This window comes from Hyperolius riggenbachi, chromosome 2 (genome assembly GCF_040937935.1).
Source record: "Hyperolius riggenbachi isolate aHypRig1 chromosome 2, aHypRig1.pri, whole genome shotgun sequence".
NCBI lineage: Eukaryota > Metazoa > Chordata > Amphibia > Anura > Hyperoliidae > Hyperolius > Hyperolius riggenbachi.
Window position 1 is genome coordinate 363,768,471 of NC_090647.1, and position 26,589 is coordinate 363,795,059.

The window sequence follows — 26,589 nt, forward strand, 5'->3', positions numbered from 1 at the left end:
TTTTATGCAAACTGTCTTGTGTGTCTTTGTAATTTTTACTTTGTTTTGTAAATCCTTTTGTATATATTCTTGTCTGCACTGTTCCACTTTTTTTCTGGAATATTAAATCTTTATTTAATAAGTTTGACTTCTGCTGTACTAGCCCAAACTCATAGTCTGGAGAGACTGCAGTGTAATTTGCATTACAAGTTCAGTGCCTGATATTGCCTTGCTACTGTGTGATTGTATTGTGTTTGTGGCGTTCCCGTATTTGGCCTAAAGCGCAAAAGCTGACCCAAATACAAAAGCGCCAGACTGCGTGCAGGCCATTCAACAGCAGAGTGGGAATTGTTGAAGTGTCTAGCAGGAGCTAGTGGTGGCAGTGACAAGAGTTTTGAGGGGTTACAGCCTTGTGTTAGCTCGAATAAGGCTGCTTCCCCTATTGATCTGGTCAAAGACGCAGCCGGGAACCGTATCTGCAGGTGTGCTGTGGGGCCGGTTCCTGACAAGTAGTGCTATTATTATTATTTAGTATTTATATAGCGCCGACATCTTCCGCAGCGCTGTACAGAGTATATATAGTCTTGTCACTAACTGTCCCTCAGAGGAGCTCACAATTTAATCCCTACCATAGTTCTATGTCTATATTGTGTAGTGTATGTGTTGCAGTCTAGGGGCAATTTAGGGGGGAGCCAATTAACCTATCTGTATGTTTTTGGGATGTGGGAGGAAACTGGAGTGCCCGGAGGAAACCCACACAGACATGGGGAGAAAATACAAACTCCTTGCAGATGTTGACCTGGCTGGGACTCAAACCGGGAACCCAGCGCTGCAAGGCAAAAGCCCTAACCACTATGCCACCGTGCTGCCCCTATTTGTTATACTTACATGTGTCCCTATAAGTCCAGTAGCCTTAGAATTATGAGGAGACAGGTGGCAAATGCACATTTTCATTCTTTTTTATGCTATATAAATTGATAGCTTATAGGAAAATATGTGTGCTTGCAATAAGGCAAGCCTATTGGAGGTGTTTCTTAATAGCCTTAAACTCACTTTGACTGTTACAGTACCTTGTCTTGGACATGTTTGTCATAACTTATATTACTGCAGTTCTTTGAAAAGTCAACATTTCTCATGAAAAAGCCCACTCATTTGTGTTACACAGGACCACAGCATGTACGTCTTGACTTTTACATATAGGAGAAGTTGTGCAATTACCAAACAACCCTAATGCAACTAGCTGACCACAAAGGTCTGCAGACCTGTTCTCGGTTTACACACCCTGATAAGACTTTCCACTTCCTCCCCAGTAATTTATAGTTTTGTGTCTATAGCATAAATGATAGAGTATTTTCAACAATGAACTAACAAGGGCCATGGACAACATTTATTTATGTTTGAATTGGTAGATTTGCTTGTAATAACTATGAACAAAAGAAGTCCTTCTAAAAGGGCCATTAATGATACAATCTTGATTGTACAACCTTATCACTCCTATGTAATATGAAAATAAAATACCCGTATATTCCGGTGTATAAGACGACTGGGCGTATAAGATGACCCCCCAACTTTTCCAGTTAAAATATAGAGTTTGTGATATACTCGCCGTATAAGACTACCCCTCTTCCAACACACACCAATTAAAAAATAAAAAAACATCATATACTGGTGCTATGTATGAACATATACTGGTGCTGTACTGTATGTGGTACCCAGTATACAACAGTATATAGGCGATTGACTGGTTGGATTGGTCAACTCTCCCTAAGTGGATTGGTCAGCTCTCCTTGTCTACCTGTTTATCAGAGCGGTTTGGAAGAATATATTGTGCTGTGCACATAAAACACGCCTCTTTCATCCTTCTGGCCCACCCTTGTATCCTATGTACCTCCTTCTCTGCCTCTCAGAACTCACACATGTGCGCCTGCGTCGCTTCACTACAGTCTTCAGCAGTGAGATCTAAGAGACGGTAACAGGATAGGGTGTATCACCTGGCATCAAGGACTCCTGGCGTATAATACGACCCCTGACTTTTTAGAAGATTTTCAAGGTGATCGGACACGTTGGATATTATCAATCGAGTCATCAGGCTCGATTGATAAGCCTCCCTCGACGCCGTGTATGCCCAGCATTATACGCAGGAATATACAGTGTATACATAAAATATCCATTCAAAGCATATTCACTCAGTTTACCCTTCTACTACATAGATGTGTTAAGATTGTACAATCAAGATTGTATCATTAGTGGGCACCTTAATGCTGGGAATACACCATACAATTTTCTGTTATGCTGGGCATACACGGGTCGATCCGGCGGCCGATTAGCCGCCGGATCGACTCCCGCCGCGTTCCCGCTTGTCCGCCCGTGCACGCGGATCGATTCCCGCTCATCCCTGCCGGCGCTCCTTATCAGCCGCTCGATTCCCCGCTATTGTCCGCCGGCGGGGATCAAGCGGGGAATCTATCCGGCAGGTCATCGGACCTGTCGGATATTATCAATCGAGCCATCAGCGGCTCGATTGATAACAGCGCACCTCGCCGTGTATGCCCAGCATTAGTTTTACCTGCCAGATAGATTTACCTGCCAGATAGATAGAGTTCAACATGTTGGAAATGTATCTATCTAACCATCTATCTGCCTAGCAATTAGGCATTGTTCTACTCAGCAGGAGATAAACAGAAGACAATGCACCAGAGATAATGACCATTCTCTACAGAAAGTAATCTAATTATGCATTCTAACAGAAAATCTAACAGAAAAATCTAACAGAAAAATCTAACAGAAAATTGTATGGTGTATTCCCAGCATTAGGCTCAGCTCATACTATGATGCAAAACAGAACATTTTGTCAGTTTTGCCAAATTGAAGCCAGTATAAAAAAAGGAGATGTCAATGGATTCTGTGTTGGATCTGGTCTGGTAAGCAGGACGTGATAGGAAGGCAAAGTCCCAACCTGCAGGATAATCTCCTGGTCCTCCATAGACTATATTTTATTCTAGGAAAGGCATCAGCTGAGGTTGATTTTCATTGGAGCAGCACTGTTTGCTCCAACTGTCCGGTTTTCACACATTGCAGTGTTAACTAAGCCTAAAGAGCATGCAAAGGCATACATGTACTAGTAGTTCTAAGCGCTACAAGCGCATCCCGCGGTACTTGAGTAGTGTGACTGTTGCTAAGGTAATGTTGCTACGGTAACGTGTGTTACCATAGCAACAGTCGCCCTACTCGAGTTGTGCTAATAGCATAACTTGCAGTACTTGCTGCTGGAAATAAGGGTAATACTGCCATGCGTATCTGTGCATGACAGTGTTACCACGATGTTGTGCATCAACCCCAAGGAGAGATAAATCATGAGTTAAAGCAGACCTGAACTCAGAACGTCATCTCAGCTCTAAAAGATAAGCAACAGCATAATAACAAAACATTTCTTTGAAACAGCTAATTCAAATTCTAAAATAAATCTGCACTGTTTCTACTTCCTAATTCATGGAATCAGACATATTGTTAACAGTCTGTGCTTTCAAATTAGCTTATCTGCCATCTCTGCCGTGGCAGTCATGTGACAAAGAAGAGAGATCAAATTACATCTTGTGATTAGACACAAATGAGGGGGAATTAAACAGGCTAAACTCTCTAAATACAAACAAGGTGTATTTCTCTATGTTTTCCTTCTGTCCTGTGCAAGAGTTTGGGTTCACTTTAACCTCTTGACGACCAGCTAACGCCGATTGGCGTAAACTGGTCGTCTGCGGGTTACCATGGAAACGGCCGCTCGATCGAGCGGCCTTTCCATGTCAGTTCACGGAGGGTGTCTCCGTGAACAGCCGGAGAGCCGCCGATGGCGGCTCGCCGGCAAAATGTAAACAGGCGGGGAAGAAATCCCCGCTGTTTACATCATACGGCGCTGCTACGCAGCAGCGCCGTAAGGCAGATCGGCGATCCCCGGCCTCTGATTGGCCGGGGATCGTCGGCATATGATAGGCTGAAGCCTATCCTTCAATGCGCAGGACGGAAATCCGTCCTGCGCAGCACACAGGGGAAGGGAGAGGAAGGGAGCTGGCGAGAGGGCTGAAAGCGCTGCGGAGGGGGGCTTTGAAGAGCCCCCCCCCCCGCTAAGCAACTGCAGCCGGCGGCGATCAGACCCCCCCAGCAGGACATCCCCCTAGTGGGGAAAAAAGGGGGGTAGTCTGATCGCCCTGCTGCACTGCTGATCGGTGCTGCGGGCTGTAGAGCCCACGCAGCACCGATCAGTGTAACATCCCCTGGTCGGCAAGTGGTTAAGTCAAATAAGGAGAGATAAATAGTGAGCTAAATTAGATAAAGAGAGATAAATCATTAGTTAAAGAGAAACCATGACCAAGAATTGAACTTCATCCAATCAGTAGCTGATACCCCCTTTTCCATGAGAATTCTTTTCCTTTTCACAAATGGATCATCAGGGGGCACTGTATGGCTGATATTATGGTGAAACCCCTCCCACAGTGTGATACCAGGACCATGGTCCTGACAGTTTCCTTTCTGTGAACCTCATTGCATTGTGGGAAGTAACAGCTGTTTACAGCTGGGTCCAACTGCCAAAAAAGCAAGCAACATCTCCTTCCACTGAGAAAAACGCTTATAGTGTGGATCTGGCCTTAAAGGGTTATTTAAGTGAAAAAAAAACTCTTTAACTTACTTGGGGCTTCTTGTAGCCCCTGCAGCCATCCTGTGCCTAGTCGTCGCCAGTCAGAGGCTACTGCGCATGTGCAGCCTCGAGCCATGTGCACACTGATTGCGCTCCCGCAATTTTCCTGTACTGTGCATGTGCAGAATGCTGCTGTAGGTGGGGATGCGATGAGGAGGTGTGTAGCCTTCCACGCTTTGAAGCAGGTGCCGCTGCTTGCTGGAGGGTCGCAGAAGGACGGCCCGGCACAGGATGATTGCAGGGCGCTGTAGGAAGCCTCAGGTAAGTTAAACTTCTTTTTTCAGACTTTAGATTTCCTTTAAGTGCAATTTTTAGCTGTAACAATACTGGGCTATGTAATGCTGAAAGTAGAAGTGCTGTTTATAGTGGCAAAGGATTTTTCTAAGGCTGACAGTGAAGCCTGTTGACACTGGCACTACTGGTAAGTGACTGAATCCTTTGCTGCTCATTAGCAACCAGGTCGTGACCTTGGGATTGCCCCACCTGTGACAAAAAGAAGAAAAGTGTAATGCCTGGGGGATATACTTTCTGACCACCCAGAGCAACAAGGCTAGTACAGGAACTGTGCGAGAAATTTGCCTACTTCTTCTCAGACAAAGTCTCCTCCATACGATCTGCCATTCAATTCGCAGCCACAGAAACCCATGCAGAGCAATATAACAGGTGCAAAAACAGCCTACCACCATGGTCTGATTTTAAGGTAATCACTGAAAAAGACATCTTGGATATCCTCTCAAACCTTTGCCAGACTACCTGCGATCTGGCCCCACTAAGTTCATGTTGAAATGCCCTGAACTATTTACACCGGCATTCCACAAAATAGTCAACGGTTCCTTACAAGAAGGGTGGTTTCCCTCTACTCTGAAAGAAGCAATCGTCAGGCCACTAATCAAGAAACCATCCTTAGACCCAGATGCTCTAAACAGCTATAGACCTGTCTCAAACCTCCCCTTTCTGGGAAAAGTTATTGAAAAGGCTGTCTACCTCCAACTTGAAGCCAGGCTCTCCAGAAACAACATCCTTGACCTTCTTCAATCTGGCTTCCGGAAATATCACAGCTGTGAAACAGCCCTCACCCAGATTTGCAATGATCTGCTCATTGCAAGAGACAAGGGTCAATGTTCCATCCTGATTTTGCTCGACCTCTCAGCGGCTTTTGACACAGTCGATCGTGTAATCTTGCTCAACAGGCTACAAGAGTACTGTGGCATAGATGGCATTGTTCTCCAGTGTTTCAACTCCTTCCTGGCTGGCAGAACACAAAGGGTAGCCTTTGGGCCCTTCCTCTCCAACCCTGTAACACTAAAATACGGGGTACCTCAGGGCGCAATATTATCCCCTTTACTTTTCACCATATACATGCTGCCACTTGGAGAAATCATACAAAAACATGGCCTGACATATCATTGCTATGCTGATGACACCCAGCTATATTTGTCATTCAAACCTGGTGTCACAGACCCTTTATCACAAATAAACGCATGCTTAGTTGAGCTTTAGGAGTGGATGAATAATAACTGGATAAAACTTAATGCTGACAAAACTGAGGTTCTTGTTATCGAGGGCCAGGGCTCAACAGCAATGCAGCCCCAGTCTCAACCAACACCGCTAAGGATAGGGAGCTCAGACCTGAACAACTCAGACTGTATGTGCAGCCTGGGAGTACTGATTGATGGGAAATTAAGCTTCAGGAATCAAATCTCAGCTGTTGTGAATCATTCCTTCTTTCATCTAAGGAATATTGCAAGGATTAAACACCTAATTCCTTCAGAGGATCTTCCAACCCTAGTTCATGCCTTCGTCACATCAAGGTTAGACTACTGCAACGTCCTCTACACAGGCCTGCATAAGAAAGACTTACGCTGCCTGCAATTAGTACAGAATGCCGCCGCAAGGCTGTTAACGAGCCAACCCCGCCATTGCCACATAACACCAAACCTGAGCTCACTCCACTGGCTACCGATAAAATGGAGAATTCTGTTTAAGATTGGCTTACTGACATTCAAATCCTTGCACAATCTGGGCCCTGGATACCTGAAGGACTTGTTGCAACTGCATCACACGCCCCACAATCTTAGATCAAAAGGACGTAACACCTTGGTCACCCCCAGAGTCCACCTCAAAACCTTTGGAGACAGAGCCTTTTGTCATGCTGCCCCTACACTTTGGAACTCCCTGCCACACCCAATCAGGACAGCTCCATCCCTGGAAGCATTTAAGTCTAAACTGAAAACCTACCACTTCAATTTGGCATTTATGAACATCTGACTATCTCCTCTGTAACACAACCCAGCCTGCAACCCTGTATTAATCTGAGACACATCTATGCGCTTTGAGTCCTATGGGATAAAAGCGCTTTACAAATGTTATTGTATTGTATTGTATTGTATTGTAGTAGCTGAATAATGGAAGAGGCTACACAGGTTGCCCAGAGCAACTGCAGCTCTGGGCTTCCGATATTGCTACAAATAAGACACAATGGCAGCACAGTGCGATGTTGCGCTGCCTATGGTCTGAGTAACCAGACAAAGAACGAACAGACAGACTGACTGACTGTTGCCCAGGGCGGATGCCGTCTGTGCCTCTGGCTAAGTAACAAAACAGATACAGGAAAGATAGACAGAACGCCTGCAAGTCTAAGCGCTGCCCTAGCGATAGCAAGCATTCAGACAGGTACAAGACAGGACTATAGATTGGAGAGTAACTAGTAGCAACCGCAGCTCACAGTCATGTCCAAAGAAGCAGAGCAAGCAGGTTAACAACCAGTCACCAGCAAGCATCCACACAGGCAAGACTACAGGAAAGAACGTAACTAATAGCAACCGCAGCCTATAGTTACGTTCCCAGAAACTAGAGTAGCAGGAATACTTCCAGTCACTAACGTGGTGATGGCAGAATCCAAGCTATCAGGATAGTGGACTTCACTGACCCACCGCGGATGTAGCGAACGTCCATCAGGCATGGAAACATGGCAATAAACAATAATACAGAAAAATAACAAACGGCTCAACTAACGGATAAATATATATTAGCAAGTCTGCATATATATTTATCAAGAACTAGCTAAAGCACAGGTAATAAGGTCACATTAAACTATAATAACAGATCTATTACAGAGTGACAAAGTGCCTAGCAGACCAGTGTACTGACCGCTATGACGGGCAGAGTCTGAAATGGGAGGCAGACATTTATGCTGGCATCAGCCAATGGATGCAGGTATGCAAATTTCCACACAGCTGAATGGTAATCATTCAATCCTGAGCTGGCTTGATTACCATTTGCTAGCTGAAAGACTATCATAACAAATACATGCAGTACTATGCAACAACATGCATGTAGGAAATCCATGGCTATCTGGCTGCAGTTGAACTGCAGCAAACAATAGGAGGAATCCTGACAGCATCCTGAACTGCTCTGAACTGCAAAGTGATTGCAAATGACAATTAGACTCACTGCGAATGCGCAACCGAATGCAAGCAGACAAGTCAGAACTGCCCAGTTGCAGCTCCACTGCAAGCGACAGAACATGCTACAGGAGAGATCCTGACAAAGAGTTATCCAGGCCTAGTCACAAAATTGATGTGCCGGACAGAGTATGGGGGTACTGAGGTTGAGCACAAGCTGAGGTCAAGTATGGTAGGGATTAGATTGTGAGCCCCTCTGAGGGGCAGTTAAGGGACAAGACTACATATACTCTGTACAGCGCTGCAGAAGACGTTGAAGTTATATAAATACTAAATAATAATAATAAAAGGCAGGCTGTGAGCAGACATGGTCAGGAACAAGCCAGTGGTTGGGACAGCTTAATCAGTAAACTAGCTGGTGGTCAGAGAAGTAAGAAAACTTTATCAGGTTATCAGAATGAAACACTACTGAGGTGCAGACTCAAGCATCTGCTGCAAAGCCAGGTCTAGGTTAGGGAAGTTTAGGCATGTGAGGACCATGCATGCACAGCGACTGACAGTGACAGGGGGAGTCATTACTGCAAATGCACAGCAGGGTCCGTGCCAATCTACTATAGATCTGTGCCCAACATAATTTGCATGTGCATATGCAGTGTGAAAATACACAAAAAGACAAGGACCTGTGCTAACCCGGTGCCCAGGTAAACAGTGACAGGGTTAGATCCCCTATCAGGCTTATTTGCTGTCAGAGCTTTTATTATGGACATTTCTGCTTCTTGGTTGTAGTAATAATAAATTTGGGAATGGAAATTGAAGAGTAAAGAGGCTGTGACACAAACATAGATATTCCATGGCTCCAGACTTTACATCTGTGACTGATTTGTATGTGACTCCGAGTTATACTCCACCAACCTCTGCTTCTGCAGCTATGACTCCTCCACAGGGACCTGCACCACCCTTCCTTTTGATTTTTAGCTCCATTATAGTTTTGGCTTCCATGCCGGATGCCAGACCTTTAAATGAGCACAGCGGACACCCTTGCACCCACTGGATTCTCAGTTGAGACAGCCTCGACCGACCACCTCAAAAGGGTTTAGTATGGCATGTGTATGTAGTTCACTTTTCAAGTGTCTGAGCACAGATGTAAGTTCTATGTTTCTCTTTTTCTTCTGTCTCTTGCCTGTAACCTAAAATATTCCAATTCTTGTATCTTCCCTGATCCTGCCTTGTCAGTTTGGAGAATCTTGCTATTCCTGATTCCACCTGCATAGTTAAAACCCCACCAGTCTTGATCCTTCAGTGACTTGTCTAATGAGAGAGACCCTGTAAGTCCTGACTTTGCCTACAGCCCTAATCCTTCTTCCTTGTGCCTGTGCTGACACCATCAGACTAGTCAACTTTCACTGGTGAGCTTATGCTTGCATTGTAATGCATACTCATGCCCCATGGTAACCCAGAGGGAAAACTTGGCCTTGCTGCTTTTTGGCAATCAAGCCTATTAGCAGTGCACTTGTTGCATCTTCATAATATGAAGGATGGCAGCATCAAATGGTTTAAAAAGGAACTTTAAATCAGGATTGAACATTATCCCGATCAGTAGCTGATACTCCCTCTCCCATGATAAATCTTTACCTTTTCTTGAATAGATCATCAGGGACATCTGTATGGTGGATATTGTGGTGAAATTCCTCCCACAGTGTGATGTCGTGAGCCGTGCCTGTGTACCGAATTGCATTGTGGGAAATAATGGTTGTTTCCAACTGACAAGCAAGCAGTATCTCTCTGTGCATTAGTAATAACTTCCAGAGTACTAAAGATGTCCCTGGCAGGACTTAGGGCTCATTCACACTACAGAACGTATGCACAAATGCGATTTTGTGCATGCGCTGGCAACGCACAGTGATCGCACGGAATGCACGTTATGGTGTGCTAAAGCGTAGAGGTCGGCAGCTGTACCCTCGGAGAAACGTGTGCGTCGTGCGTTAAAATGTTCCCAGATGCGTTACAACGTAACGCATGGGAACGCACACCTGTAGTGTGAATGGTAACATGGAAGTCTATGAACTTTCATGTTGCCATATGAATCTTACACTATGTGCGTTGCATCAAAACTGACAGCACAGCACATAGTGTGAATGAGCCCTAAGGTGTCGCCACCTGTGATAAATTTAACAATGTAAATCAGGGAGAGGAAATATTTTACAATGGGCAATTTTTCGGACCATAAAACACCGGACCATAAAACACTCCAGACCATAAGGCGCACCTAGGTCTAGAGGACAAAAACAAGGGGAAAAAAAATATACTAAACCTGGAACGTCCATGGTGCAGGGGCGTCTTGAGTATCTTCTCCCGCCCCCCTCCCCAAAAGAAATATGTCCCTGTGTCCCCTTTGTACCTTTTGTGTCTCCCTTGTGTCCTCATATGTGCCACCTGTGTACTCATATGTGCCCCCTGTGTCCTCATATGTGCCTCCCTCTGTCTCGAGTCCCGTGTGTCCCCTGTCCTCAGTGTCCCCTGCCCTGAGTCTTGTGTGCAGTGGCATGTCTATGGTGGCTTCCCCCACCAGTCAGAGCTCCCTTCCCCTGTAAAAACAGCTTCTTTCCCCACCAGTACATGACACCCCTGCCCCCCAGCATATGACACACACTCCTATCCCCCCAGCACATCACACCTCTGTCCCTCTATCCCCCCAGCATAACACCACTGCCCTGTCTGTCCCTCGTCCCCTCACCACATGAAATGGCCCCCCAGCACATGGCACCCTGCCCCCCCAACAGCACATGACACCCCTGCCCTGTCTGTCCCTCATCTCTCACCACATGATATGGCCCCCCAGCACATGACACCCTGCCCCCCCAACAGCACATGACACCCCTGCCCTGTCTGTCTCTCATCACATGATATGGCCCCCCCAGCACATGACACACTGTCCCCCTAACAGCACATGACACTCCTGCCCTGTCTGTGCCTTGTCTCTCACCACATGATATGGCCCCTCAGCAAATGACACCCCTTCCCCCCAACAGCACATTACACCCCTGCCCTGTCTGTCCCTTGTCTCTCACCACATGATATACCCCCCCAGCACATGACATCCTATCCCCCAACAGCAATGACACTCCTGCCCTGTCTGTCTCTAATCACATGATATGACCCCCCCCCACCAAGCACATGACACACTGTCCCCCCAACAGCACATGACACCCCTCCCTTGTCCCCCAGCATGTCATCATCTTCTGGCCTCATTCTCGGAAGATGCATGTGGAACCCATGGCCCCCGCTGTAATATGCGGATCAGGAGTGAGCGACAGGTTATACCTGGGAGGAGGGGGAAGCCATCCGGATCTGAAAGCTGCAGCAATCACTACCTGCACTGATGGGAGTGGCAGAGCATCCCAGCTGACCTGTAGGCTGTGGCTTACAGAATAATGGGACCACAGTGCGGAAATGAGAAGCAGCAATCCTCCGTAGGAAAGCCATTTGGGGGGTCCGTGCATGCAGATGAATTCTCTCTCTCTTCACTTCCACTTTAATGACATAAGCGGAAGTGAAGGGAGAGAAACTTTGGCTGTGTGCAAGTATCACCCAGGGGCTTTCCTATGGAGGATTACTGCTACTCAATTCTGCACTGTGGCCCCTTTATTTGGTAAGCCACATGGATGCCCCCTAGAGACTCACACGGATTAAGAGGACGAGACACAGGACAGCAGACAGTGGACATGGGACAGCAGATGAGGGACATGGGGACACGGGACAGCAGACAGGGGACTCATGACAGCAGACGGGACACATGGGGACACGGGACAGCAGACAGGGGACTCAGGACGGGACAGACAACTCAAAATTGTTGTATTCAAACCATAAGATACAGCAATCCCCCCCCCCCATTTTTGGGGGAGAAAAAGTGCGTCTTATAGTCCAAAAAAATAAGGTAAATTATTTATAAATGAATATTGTAAAAACAAAATTCGTAATTTTAGTAATCACAATATTTTCACAACAGTTTCTTTAATTGGCACAGTATGTTTTGTAATAAATGCAAATAAATGTCAGCCTTTCTCATTCAATGCTGCTATGAACATTAGAGATGTCACAATGCAGAGAAGGGGTTTTCCTTATTAATACTATTTTAGGCAGAAGAAAGAGGAAGGCGGCATTTACATTTTACAGTAAAAAAGCAGCAAAAAGTGTTAAACAGTCCTGAAGATTTTTCTACTTAATTAAAATAACAATAAATAAATCAATAAATGAGTCAATACCGTAAATGTATGACTACAATAACATGAAGCAAAATTATAGTGTAAGCGAAATGTCAGACTGAAGGGCACAGGATGTGTGTTGTGGGAGCGTTTTGTGGGGGCTACGTGCTAGTGTGACAAATAGAAGTAATATATACTCAATGTATCACAGGGGAAGCGTTAAAGGGGGACTTGTGTGTAAACTTTATGAGAGCAATACAGCAGCATTTGATGTTTACCTGAGAAAATGTGTAAAAATTATAAATTATAACAATAAACCTTTATTTTGTGAGTGTGTTTTCCCCCTGTGCTTAGCATTGAACAGTGTTAGATTATTACATTTTGCACATTCTGCAACTTTTCATTGAAACTGTCTTAACTTCAAAAAGTACAACAACCACAAGGAATTTTGTTATTTTTAATACCTATATGAGGGGAGGGGGGCTACCTAATAATGGCCACACCTGACTACCTGTATGGGGGAGAGAAACTACCTAATAATGGCCGCATCTGACTACCTGTATGTGGGAGGGGGACTACCTAATAATGGCTACACCTGACTACCTATATGGGGGAGGGGAACTACCTAATAATGGCCACATCTGACTACCTATATGGGAGGGAGACTACCTAATAATGGCCACACCTGACTACCTCTATGGGGGAGGGGGCTACCTAATAATAGCCACATCTGACTACATATATGCAGGGAGGGGGAGTACCTAATAATGGCCACACCTGACTACCTATATGGGGGAGGGGGCTACCTAATAATGGCCATATCTGACTACCTATATGGGGAGGGGGACTACCTAATAATAGCCACATCTGACTACCTATATGGGGGGAGGGGGACTACCTAATAATAGCCACATCTGACTACCTATATGGGGAGGGGGACTACCTAATAATAGCCATACCTGACTACCTATATGGGGGAAGGGGGACTACCTAATAATAGTCACATCTGACTACCTATATGGGGAGGGGGACTACCTAATTATAGCCATAACTGACTACCTATATGGGGGGAGGGGGACTACCTAATAATAGCCCCATCTGACTACATATTTGGGGGGAGGGGGCTACCTAATAATAGCCACATCTGACTACCTATATGGGGGGAGGGGGACTATCTAATAATGGCCACATCTGACTACCTGTATGGGGAGGGGGACTACCTAATAATAGCCACATCCGACTACCTATATGGGGGGAGCGGGCTACCTAATAATAGCCACATCTGACTACCTATATGGGGGGAGGGGGCTACCTAATAATGGCTACATCTGACTACCTATATGGGGAGGAGGGGGCTACCTAATAATAGCCACATCTGACTACCTATATGGGAGAGGGGGCTACCTAATAATGGCCAGATCTGACTACCTATATGGGGAGGAGGGGGCTACCTAATAATGGCCACATCTGACTACCTATATGGGGATGAGGGGGCTACCTAATAATGGCCAGATCTGACTACATATATGGGGGGATGGGGACTACCTAATAATGGCCTTATCTGACTACCTATATGGGGGGAGAGGGGAGCTACCTAATAATGGCCACACCAGACTCCCTATATGGGGGAGGGGCCTACTTAATAATAGCCTTTTCTGACTACCTACAGTGGGTTGCAAAAGTATTCGGCCCCTTTGAAGTTTTCCACATTATGTCACATTACTGCCACAAACATGCATCAATTTTATTGGAATTCCACATGAAAGACCAATACAAAGTGATGTACATGTGAGAAGTGGATTGAAAATCAAACATCATTCCAAACATTGTTTACAAATAAATAACTGCAAAGTGGGGTGTGCGTAATTATTCGGCCCCCTGAGTCAATACTTTGTAGAACCACCATTTGCTGCAATTATAGCTGCCAGTCTTTTAGGGTATGTCTCTACCAGCTTTGCACATCTAGAGACTGAAATCCTTGCCCATTCTTCTTTGCAAAACAGCTCCAGCTCAGTCAGATTAGATGGACAGCGTTTGTGAACAGCAGTTTTCAGATCTTGCCACAGATTCTCGATTGGATTTAGATCTGGACTTTGACTGGGCCATTGTAACACATGGATATGTTTTGTTTTAAACCATTCCATTGTTGCCCTGGCTTTATGTTTAGGGTCATTGTCCTGCTGGAAGGTGAACCTCCGCCCCAGTCTCAACTCATTTGCAGTCTCCAAGAGGTTTTCTTCCAAGTTTGCCCTGTGTTTGGCTCCATCCATCCTCCCATCAACTCTTCCCATCAACTCTTCCCAGCTTCCCTGTCCCTGCTGAAGAGATGCACCCCCCGAGCATGATGCTGCCACCACCATATTTAACAGTGGGGATGGTGTGTTCAGAGTGATGTGCAGTGTTAGTTTTCTGCCACACATAGCGTTTTGCATTTTGGCCAAAAAGTTCCATTTTGGTCTCATCTGACCAGAGCACCTTCTTCCACATGGTTGCTGTGTCCCCCACATGGCTTGTGGCAAACTGCAAACGGGACTTCTTATGCTTTCTGTTAACAATGCCTTTCTTCTTGCCACTCTTCCATAAAGGCCAACTTTGTACAGTGCATGACTAATAGTGTCCTATGGACAGAGTCTCCCACCTGAGCTGTAGATCTCTGCAGCTCGTCCAGAGTCACCATGGGCCTCTTGACTGCATTTCTGATCAGCGCTCTCCTTGTTCGGCCTGTGAGTTTAGGTGGATGGCCTTGTCTTGGTAGGTTTACAGTTGTGCCATACTCCTTCAATTTCTGAATGATCGCTTGAACAGTGCTCCTTGGGATGTTCTGGTGTGTTTTTTGGACTTCATGGTGTTGTTGCTCCCAATATTCTCTTAGACAACCTCTGAGGCCCTCACAGAGCAGCTGTATTTATACTGACATTAGATTACACACAGGTGCACTCTATTTAGTCATTAGCACTCATCAGGCAATGTCTATAGGCAACTGACTGCACTCAGATCAAAGGGGGCCGAATAATTATGCACACACCACTTTGCAATTATTTATTTGTAAAAAATGTTTGGAATCATGTATGATTTTCGTTCCACTTCTCATGTGTACACCACTTTGTGTTGGTCTTTCATGTGGAATTCCAATAAAATTGATTCATGTTTGTGGCAGTAATATGACAAAATGTGGAAAACTTCAAGGGGGCCAAATACTTTTGCAACCCACTGTATATGGGGGAAAGGGGGGCTACCTAATAATGCCCCCTGTTTAACTCTCTAGTAAGGCCACATCTGGAATATGGAATTCAGTTCTGGGCACCACATTACAGGAAAGATATTGCAGTTTTAGAGCAGGTGCAGAGACGAGCAACAAAATTGATACGAGGGATGGAAGGTCTCACCAAGAAAGGTTAGATAAACTGGGTTTATTTAGTCTAGAGAAAAGACGCCTTAGAGGGGATCTAATTAACATGTATAAATACATCAGAGGGCAATATAAAAGCTTGGCGGATGAGCTTTTTGTCCCTAGGCCTTCACAAAGGACTAGAGGACATGATCTACGCATAAAGAAAAAACGTTTTAGCCATTTATTTAGGAAAGGGTTCTTTACAGTAAGAGTGATTAAGATGTGGAATGCATTGCCACATGAAGTAGTTATGGCAAATTCTATATCTGCATTTAAAGGGGGCTTAGATGCTTTCCTTGCTTTGAAAGACATCCATGGCTAAAATGACTAGGTAATGCCCAATGGTGTTGATCCAGGGATTTTATCTGAATGCCATCTGGAGTCAGGAAGGAATTTTTTTTCCCTTTTGGGGCTAATTGGACCATGCCTTGTAAGGGTTTTTCGCCTTCCTCTGGATCAACAGGGATATGTGAAGGAGCAGGCTGGTGTTGTACTTTGTTTTCTGGTTGATTTCGATGGACGTATGTCTTTATTCAACCCAAATAAGTATGTAACTATGTAACATTTGACTACCTATACGGGGTCGGCGGCTGCAACAGGAGAGACCACGGGAGACCGGCTTGGAGCAGAGCTGTGACAAGGGACACATAGGCTTCCAGGGGCTGGAGGAACCCCTAAGTAAGTAACTCTGTTTTTTTTTTCAATTTCCCAGATGTATCCTTTAATAATAAAAGCAGATGTGGTGTGAGGGGCGTGGCCTGTTTTAAAGCAGTAGGATTAGCCATACTATGCCAGGGGAAAAAAACACATATATAAGTAGATAAATACTATAAATACTTGATCTACTTACATAACACTAGTATTGTACTGTCCATGTTTTGATTTCAGTGAATGTTATATAGTAAATGAAGAGAATTCTGTTCCTGGTGGGAACCATGTCTTTTGCCCACAGTTTAGGCTAAATCCTGATGTCATTTCTGCCCTTTACTTTTTCTTTTCTCCTCCAATCTCTGAGTCACCTTAGCCTTGCCTGTAAACACAAGTGATCAGGGGATCATGTTTCAGATAGGCAGCTAGGCAGGGAAATAAATAGAAGAGAAGGAATATATTATAGATAAAAAGAACCTCCAGCATGCAACTGTTTGGCACTGACTATTAAAAGGCCAGTGCTCCTTAAGTATGTGATAACTCCAAATCATAACAGCAGGAAAAGTTTTGAATACAGGATTAGCATCTTTATCACTTAGTACACTCAGACCAGTTGCTGTTGAAATTTGATTTTTATGGTGACAATCCTGCATTAAGCGGTTGAGTTTAGGGCACCAGAGCTTATGTGTCTATAGGCTCCTGATCTGTAAATCCGACCTTGAGTGCAGCAAATAACAGTGCCTGAAAAGTTTTCAGTCATGAGTGTGAGCGCCTAAAATTACAGACACTCACGCTCATAACTGAAAACTTCTTAGGCACTGCTATGGCCTGAAGAAGCAGGCCAAGGCTTCTGCTATGACCTGAAGAAGTGAGCCAAAATATGCTTGCAGTGCCAATCTCTTCTTCTTGAAATGTGCTATGCAACTGCGTCACACATAGGAGATTGATGTTTCTATCCACCAACACTGTGCATCCTTAAGTGCCTGTCCCTTTTCTTTCTCCAGTATACATATTCTCAGTGCCAGGGCAAGGTTCTCCAGCACTCAAGGCAAAGATGTGAAAGTGCATCCCCCTCCCCCCTCAAGTCCCACATACTTGCAGAAAATCCTTAGTAGTACGATAGACCTGGTGTGACAGCAGAAAAAGTGGTATATGGACCCTCTTTAATACGCACTTGCTGCAGCAGCTGTCACTCCACGCTTGTTCTAAAAGGGTCTAACTGCAGGGAAATAAGCCTCCTAAGCAGGCAGATTTATACAAAATAAATGTTTCCTCACCTATTACCCTCTTAGTACACTAGCCACAGAGTGCCAGTCTTACCAAGGCACTCACTGTTACTGCAACCTCTATCTGACGACTGCCTCCTGTCCTGAATGCTGTCATCTACAGGAAGCTGGCGCCACTGCAGAGCCCAGTTTACTGCTGTTGCCTAGTGGCGCCACACAGCTGGCTCACTCCTGTCATCCCTGTGATGACCGTGCCGGGTTCCGGTTTGTGATGGCAGCTATGTCACGATTGAACATAGAGGGAGAGGGTGGGTGACGGGTGTGTCCATGGGTGTAATAATACTGCCAGCCAGCCAGTGCCAGGAAAGGGGGCGGGTGGGGAAGCAGGTGGGGGGCTAGCCTTGTGAATAGAGTGCTGGAGAGGAATGTGCCCTTATGGGGATGTGTCCAGAGTCCCAGCCCTGCATAAATGTTGTAAATGTTACAGACCACGTTACTAGGTAAAAGACTGGTTAAGTTAGGATGAATTTTTAAATGTCAACCTTTTTAATGTGTTGAGGTAACACCACTCTAAAGTCATATTTTGAGATGGGAAATACCACTTATATCATGCAGTAAAATCTACATTTTGAAAATGTCAGTTTCTTAAATGATTATGGGCTGGTGCACACCAAGCGTTTTTGGTAGCGTTTTCAAAACCGCTGCCGCCTGTGAAAAAGGTTGGCTAATGAATTTCTATGGGATGGTGCACACCAGCCGGTTGAGGTTTTTAGAAAACCGCAAACATGTCTCCTGCAACACTTCTGCGGTTTGCAGATGCGTTTCTGCCTCAATGTAAAGTATAGGAAAAGCTCAAACTGCTCTGAAAAACCGGTTTTCCAAGCGTTTTTGTTACAGAAGCTGTTCAGTAACAGCTTTGCTGTAACAAAATATGAAATCTGCTACACAAAAACGCTCCAAAAAACGCTAGGCATGTTTAGAAAATCTCTCTAAACATGCCTAGAATTGCTCTGAAAATCTGCTTCAAAAACCTCTAGCGTTTTGCGGATCTGCTAGAGGTTTTTGGTGTGCACTGGCCCTCAAAGAGTGTTGTTTGTCATACCATTTAATACATTTACTGACTAACTATATAAACAGTACTGTAGGTAATTTACTAGCTTGCAAGACTTAAAGTTTCTTCTACGGCATAATAGAGAACTGCATAAGAGTCATACAAAAGTGAATGTAACACACAGAGATGTATATATGATTTTGTTGCTTATACAGCAATCTGATTTGGTCACACAAAGACAGTTTTATATCATGCCTGAAGAATAAACCTAAAGGACAACTATCAATAAAAACCAACTTTTTTTAATACTCTGTATTAGGGTTCACATTACCACTAGTGCTAGGGGCACTTTATTTATTCCCACAGTTCTCTCTCTCTGCTTTACAATAATCCTTTAGTCCTCACACAGCTCATAAATATACTTCACTGTGTTCTCCTCACAGCATGCAGGAGAGTCTGAGGAGGAAAACAAGCTGATCAGAGGAGGTAACAGGTAGCTAAATGTGCTGTAATATTCATGTAATATAACTAGCAGTCAGACACTGTATACACCACTTTTGACTGGCTGCTTGTTACATAGTTACATAGTTATTTTGGTTGAAAAAAGACATACGTCCATCGAGTTCAACCAGTATAAAGTACAACACCAGCCTGCTCCCCCACACATCCCCGTTGATCCAGAGGAAGGCGAAAAAAACCCTACAAGGCATGGCCCAACCAGCCCCCAAAGGGAAAAATTCCCTCCCGACTCCAGATGGCAACCAGATAAAATCCCCGGATCAACATCATTAGGCATTACCTAGTAATTGTAGCCATGGATGTCTTTCAACGCAAGGAAAGCATCTAAGCCCCCTTTAATTGCAGGTGAAGAGTTTGCCATAACGACTTCCTGTGGCAATGCATTCCACATCTTAATCACTTGCTTGTTGATGGTTTAAAAGGCTACACTTCTGGTTCTGCAGCCTGTGACTTCCAAAGCTCTGGCTGCTCTGTGCTATCCATGCTGGGAGGGGGGGGGGGGGGTAAACATTGATAACAGACATACTGATAATGGCTTTGTGAATAGTCAGATAAGTGAAGACAATAAACACACAGGCCAATATGCAATTAACTTTTTTTCGTTTTCTCCTAGGAGATAATTTTTTATGTTCTACTTAAAAAAACTTCCCATCATTTTGCAATTGAAAAACTACCAAAAAGTGGGAGAACAAATGCAGTACTATCAACATTATTTTGAGTATTTTCTTGCTTGTTGATGGTTTAAAAGGCATTTTATTGACAAGTTTAAATATATCACCTAGGAGAAAACATAAGAGAAAAAGTTAATTGCATATGTGCCACATTGCTGGAAACTTAACCCCTTACCGCCAACACCTGAATAAGACTTTTTCAGCAAGGTGATCACTAGATTATACACTGAGGGGTTGATAGCAACTCCCCTGTGCAGGAACATGGTCCAGCTCTGCAGAGCCAACACCTTTTGTAATCGGAGGCGGCTTTGGGATGGTTTTACAGCACACAGGCAGAGCTGTGTAGGAAAGAAATAGCTCCTAGTATCTGTGGTAATATATGCGCCAACATACAGCATCTAAAAATAAAGTTGCTTTAATTGATAGATAGTTTTCCTTTAAAGTTTTGAAAGCTTGCATTAGGTCATACTGTTAAGAAGGTTTTAAAATGACAGTACACTTTCAGCTTGGATGTGCATCTGCAAAATGTCAAGGAAGACTTAAAGTGGACCTGTACTTTTGCACAGGACAGAAGGAAAGAATATAGACATGCACATTATTTGTATTCAGAGATTTTAGCCTGTTTAATTATCCCTCCTCCGTAACTAATCACAAGTTGTAATTTGACCCCAGCTGAGTCAGGTGGCTGCAACGATAGAGCAGCTAATTGGTAAACACATTATGTTACCAATATTTCTGCTTCCATAAAAGCAGGAAGTAGGCACACTGCAGATTTATTGCAGGATTTGTATCAGCTGTAACAAAGAAATGTTTTTCTTTAAAGGTTAGTATGTTGTTGCATATCTTTTAGAGCAGTGAGGAAGTTCTGAGTTCAGGTCCACTTTAAGTGACAGGAATAAGGAGCCTGTCAGCCTCCCCATTCCCATGTTCTTGATCTGCCTGTCATGCAGATCTTTTTGCATCAGTGCTTTCTGGTGACAGACTAACACCCGATTTGTATACTTACTGTAGGCCAGGGATTGAGAATGTACTTATGGCAGAAACTACCAACATACATCAACCAAAGGCTCTCTTCAGGTTTCCTTTGAGTCTTCATTAATGATTATAGGGGAGTAGATGGATGTGAGATTCAGCTGGTCGAGAAATTGCTTACTCGTAGTTGTAAAACAAATGCTGCTACTGGTACAAAAAGTTGCATTTATAATATTAACGGACAACTGAAGCCAGTGGGATACGGAGGCTCCCATATTTATTTCCTTTTAACCACTAGCCGATCGCTCCACGCCAATTGGCGTGAATGCAGCGGCAGCCCCTGGACCGCTCCACAGCGATTGGCATGAACGGCCTTCTATGGGGCTAGCAGGAGATCACGCGCACCGATGCGCGCACATCTCTTCTTGGAAGGCGGAGCTCGGAGCTCAGCGATCGCCGCTCGGAGACTGTTAGACGGTGAAACCGCTATCTAATTAGGCTGCACAGCGCTGCGATCTACGGGAGTGCTGTACTGGGGACAGCCGTGTGACACGGCTGTCCCCCTGGGACACAGGAGAGCGATCATCTCTCATAGGCTGAAGCCTATGACAGCCGATCGCCCGGGGCAGAGGGAGGTTTTTGAAAAAAGAAATAAAGAAAGAAATAGTAAAATGTATTACAAAAATGCACATATAAATATTTATAAAAAAATAAAATAAACACTGGGGAAGCGATCAGACCCCACCAACAGAGAGCTCTGTTGGTGGGGAGAAAAGGAGAGGGGGGGGATCACTTGTGTGCTGAGTTGTGCAGCCCTGCGGCGAGGCCTAAAAGCTGCAGTGGCTTATTAACAGAAAAATGGCCTGGTCTTTAGGGGGGTTTAACACTGCAGTCCTCAAGAGGTTGAGCAATACCAGTTGATTGGCTGTCCTGCTGATCCTCTACCTCTAATTATTTTAGCATTAGACCCTAAACAAGCATATACAGATCAGGTGTTTCTGACAAGATTAGCTGCATGCTTGTTTCTGGTGTGATTGAGACATTACTGCAGCCAAATAGATCAACAGGATACTGGTGTTGTTTAAGGCTAGTTACACACCGGGACGTTGCATTATAGGGGACGTTATGGTCACATAACGTCCCCTAACGCAACGCCTGCGCAACGGCTCTTTCCGCATTAGGGCAGTGAGAGTGGCGCTGATTGGCCGGCGGGACCATGTGATGCGGAGTGAAACACTCCGCATCACGTGGTACCGCCAGCCAATCAGCGGCCACCAGTGCAGTGCATATTGAGTAGCCATGTGCGCGGCTACGTAGCGGCCTCTCCCAGCCTCCTCTCCGCCCCAACACTGAGCATGTGCAAACAGTCTAATGCGGCTTAAGCCGCTGGAACGCTATAGTATGCTGCACGTTCTGAAGAACGTGCAGCGTTACATGTAACGCAACGTGGGCAGTGTGAACAGCCCCATTAACTTTGTATTGCTGTGAGTTGGGGAGCGTTAGAGGCTGCACTAACGTGCGCCTGTAACGTCCCTGTGTGGAAGCAGCCTAAAAGGAAATAAATATGGCGGCTTCCATATACCTCTGCATGTTAACATTTGTGTAGCACTTTTCTTCTGTCTACTGACTCAAAGCCCTAGAGAGCTGCAGCCACTATAGGCACTCAATAGGCCACCCTGCAGTGCAAGGGAGTCTTGCTCAATGACTCCTTACTAAATAGGTTCTAGCTTCAGCCAGGATTTGCACCCTGGTCTCCTGTGCTCTAGCCAGTACACTATCCAGCTACTTCATGACAGTACTGTTCATCTTCACAAGTAAAAAGAGGCAGTGAGACACATCCCAATCTATACCAAATTAGGCTGAAGAAGTGGTCAAGCTGCAAGCACAGCTCACCCACTTAAGACAGATACTGTTTATGAAACAGTATAAACTCTTATCAGTTCAATCATTTTTTCCTTGGACTCTTGTGCTTGTACATAACTTGGTGTCTTATTACAGTCATTTGATTGGGGTTTTATTACACAAGGTTTAACTATACATAATAGAAGGCCCCAGTAAAACTTTTAAGCCCCCCAACATTCACAAGTCTGTCCCTATCATCCAGTGGTGATCCCCACAGCCTGGAGGACAATTGGCCAGGGGTCATATATAGCGAGGGAAAAACATTATTTGATCCCCTGCTGATTTTGCCTATTTGCCCTCTGACCAAGAAATGGTCACTCTATAATTGTAATGGTAGGTTTATTGCAGCTGTGAGAGACATAATAACAACAAAACAACCCTCAAAACCCAGTGCCCCAAATTCAGAGTTGAATGTGCATTGTAATGAGTGAAATAAGTATTTGATTCCCCATCAACAAGCAAGAATTCAGGAGCGTTCCTGCACAGTAGTACTGCGTAGGCGCAGAAAGCTCCCAGGTGCTCGAGTGTAACAGGGCTGAGCCGTGCATGCGCTGAAGAGGCACGACTGAATGGTGGGGCCGAGGAGGACGGCGAGGGACTTCACGGACCTCATGGGGCAGGAAGAAGCCGGCGTATGCTTGTTTGCACCTGGGATTGTGGGAACGCGAGGATGTGTTCCCCATTCCAGAGTTCGGGGCACACGTCGCCCTCTGGATTCGATATATAGATGACGTATTAATGGTGTGGAGTGGAACGACTGATGAGTTAAAGGAATTCATCGATAAGTTAAACATCAATGGAAAAAATATAAGGCTCACATATACATTCGGACAGGAAATCGCGTTCCTGGATTTGATGCTGAAAATTGAGGGGGACAAAGTGGTGTCTTCCTCTTATCGTAAAAGTACAGCTGGCAATACGATTTTACACGCCGATTGTCACCATCCGCGGTCCTTGAAACGTGGAATTCCATATGGGCAGTTCCTCCGTTTACGGAGGAACTGTTCATGTGATGGGGACTTTCGAAGAGAGTCGCGTGCAATGTACGGGCGCTTTCGAGCACGTGGTTACCCACATTCGGTCCTACGGAGGGCATTGAGTAGAGCATGGTCCCTGGATCGTGACAGGTTGTTAGCCCCAAAGGATAAAAAACAGGTAGATGATCAGGGTTATGTACGTATCATCACCAGGTATGGGGCACACTGGGAGCGGTTACAGGGGCTTTTGACTAAATTCTGGCCGGTGCTGACTGCGTCAAGGGAGGTGTCTGAGGTTGTGGGCCCCCGACCCTTGTTGACAGCGAGGAGGGCCCCCAATCTCAGAGACCGCTTGGTTCACAGCGAGTTACAGGCAAAAACTAACACATGGCTACAGGAACGTGTGCCAAATGGGATGTTCAGGTGTGGCAAGTGTAAACTATGCCCATTTGTTGATAGGACCAAAAGTTTTCAGGGCAGACTAGGTGCTACCAATTATGATATTAAATCTTTCATAAATTGTGACAGTGAGAAGGTAGTGTATATGATTGAGTGCCCATGTCATCTTAGATATATAGGGAAGACTAAGAGGGCCCTAAAAGAGCGGGTACTGGAGCACTTAGCTATCATTGTAGGTGGGAAGGGTCAGACCAACATGGCAGAGCATTACAGAGAGGTCCACGGAAATAGCCTGAGGGGTACAACCGTGAAAGGGATATATAAACTTAACATTTCCAGCCGTAGAGGTGATTTTGATGAAGTGTTACTCTGTAAAGAGTCAATGTGGATATTCAAACTTGATACGGTGAGCCCTAAAGGTCTGAATACCAAGTTGGACCTCTCACCCTTTTTGAAGGTAGCAAGATATGGTTGACCCCTTGGCATTTATGGGGCCTATAAAAATTAACAACTGTGATGAATGGATCCTTCCTAAGTCACCTCACTCTGGCATTGGAACGTGAATATGTTTGGTCCCGCAGTGAATGTTATAAAATGCACCGTGTGCCCCGTAATAGTGTTATATATTGTGAAGCAATCCTTGGGACTATGAGTAATGGAAGAGTATATTGCCATTGGATGAAACATGAACATCATTCTGAATGTGAAATGTACTGGGAGGAACTGTAATTATGGTGACTGATACACACCTTGTGTTGAACTCTTCCATCTGGAATATATTGCTGCTTCAGGTGGTGGGAATATCTGAGGCTTTGCTGCATTCCGAAGCTACGATGATAGGGGGAGTGGGATATCCAGGAACTGACTTGAGTGTGTAATCCTCTTTTCCCCTCCCCTCTGCCTCCTTCTCCCCTTCGTGCCTTGTGTCTCCTCCTGTTGCTCACTGGTGGATGGGCGTGACACGGGCGGTGAAAAGGGCGACATGTTATGAGCTAGCCACACCTTGAGAAAGAACCTGGGCGGTTTGAAACGCGTCGGTGGGCGGAGCCTCAATCAGCTGATCGCTCCACAGCAGCGTGTGCCCGCTATTGCTCCGAGCCCGGCGTGCTCCCTTCCCTTGCCGGTGAATCATTACAAGAGGATTCCCTGCTGCGACTGAGCAGGGGTGCCAGGACCCGTAGGATCTGCTGGGTTCATGTGAGGCGGCATTGTGGATGAAACAGAGCATTACGTTGGATGCTGGTGAGATCCCCCTATGCTACAGCTCAATATTATGTGCGACTGGCTATATCAATGGGATGTGACTGACACCCTTATTGAACCAAAGTGGATGAAGCCTTTTTGCAGAGGAATGTTTCTCTAGGGGGCCCCCCAACAATTCCTTTTATCCGGGCACGGTGCATTTAGAGGTGAATGCGCGGGCGAATGATGGTTGCATGTGATGCCATACACGCTATATATCTGGGAGTGCATTTATTTGTAGATAAGCTGATTTATGAGGTTATCTGCTGAGCTCTTGCTTTTAACTTTTTGTATTATTGACGACAATTGTGATGTTTATATAGTTCTTGGAGAAAATTTATATCAGTGCTATTATCAATAAAGTTTTGTAATTCCTTGTTGACACTATGAGCCCAAAGCTTCTCTTGTTTTACCATATGCCTAATTAAGGGCTGTGTCACGCTCTATATTGGTGGAGCATAGGTGCTACTACTGCCTGATAATTTCATGCACATGTCTAAGCTGCTTGGTTTTTGATTTTGGGCAGGAAGAAGCCCCAGGTATGTATAAATACAGGATAAGCTTTCATCTCAGGTAAACATTAAACAGTTGTTATGGATGTCAGGGTAGGTATTGAAAATAAAAACAGTATCACTTCTGTTTTTACTTTAGAGTGAATAACATTAGATGGAACTTCATGCTTTCATGTCTAAATATAACGTCAATATTTCTACAGACTTTTCATGTAAATGTTTTTTTCAATGCTGAACGGAAAGATTTATTAGCTGTAAATATGTCTCCATTATGCTTTTTTTTTATATTTTTATCGCCAACTAGGCAGTCTTATATTTTGCATATATTCAGCCTCACCAGTTGTGTTGCCACTGCCCATATAATTCTATTAGCCTGTTCACATTTTGTATTGTAACAAATCACATTATTCTAACTCACTGCATATAGGCTTAGAATTAACGTGTATGTCTAGTCTCCATTGCAGTTCAAACACATTATAACGTGTAGAGCTGGATTTCTGGAAAGGCTGCAAAGGCCTTGGCCTTGGGCAGCTACAAACCAAGAGGGCACCTGGACATGAAAGTGGGGTTGCTACATATGACGGACGTTAATGACCGCATCTGCCGAGAATCCAGCGTGTGTACAGCAACCCCTGACCCATCTCGGCCAACTGTTAATTGCCATATTTTGTAAACCACTCCTGAGTCTGCTTATTGGACTCTGTTGAGAAGAATCGCAGTGATGCTTCATCTGTCGGCTTCTCCCTCTTGTAATCAACTCACACTTTTAAATCACAACCTCACACTTTTAAATCACCATATGTAGAA

General features: G+C 44.9%; 1 protein-coding gene across 1 annotated transcript in view; it reads left to right on the plus strand.

Annotated features, from left to right (window-relative positions):
- PTPN22 (protein tyrosine phosphatase non-receptor type 22) overlaps positions 1 to 26,589 on the plus strand; it is a 202,673-nt gene that overhangs the window by 32,007 nt on the left and 144,077 nt on the right. The gene's annotated exons all lie outside the window — the stretch shown is intronic.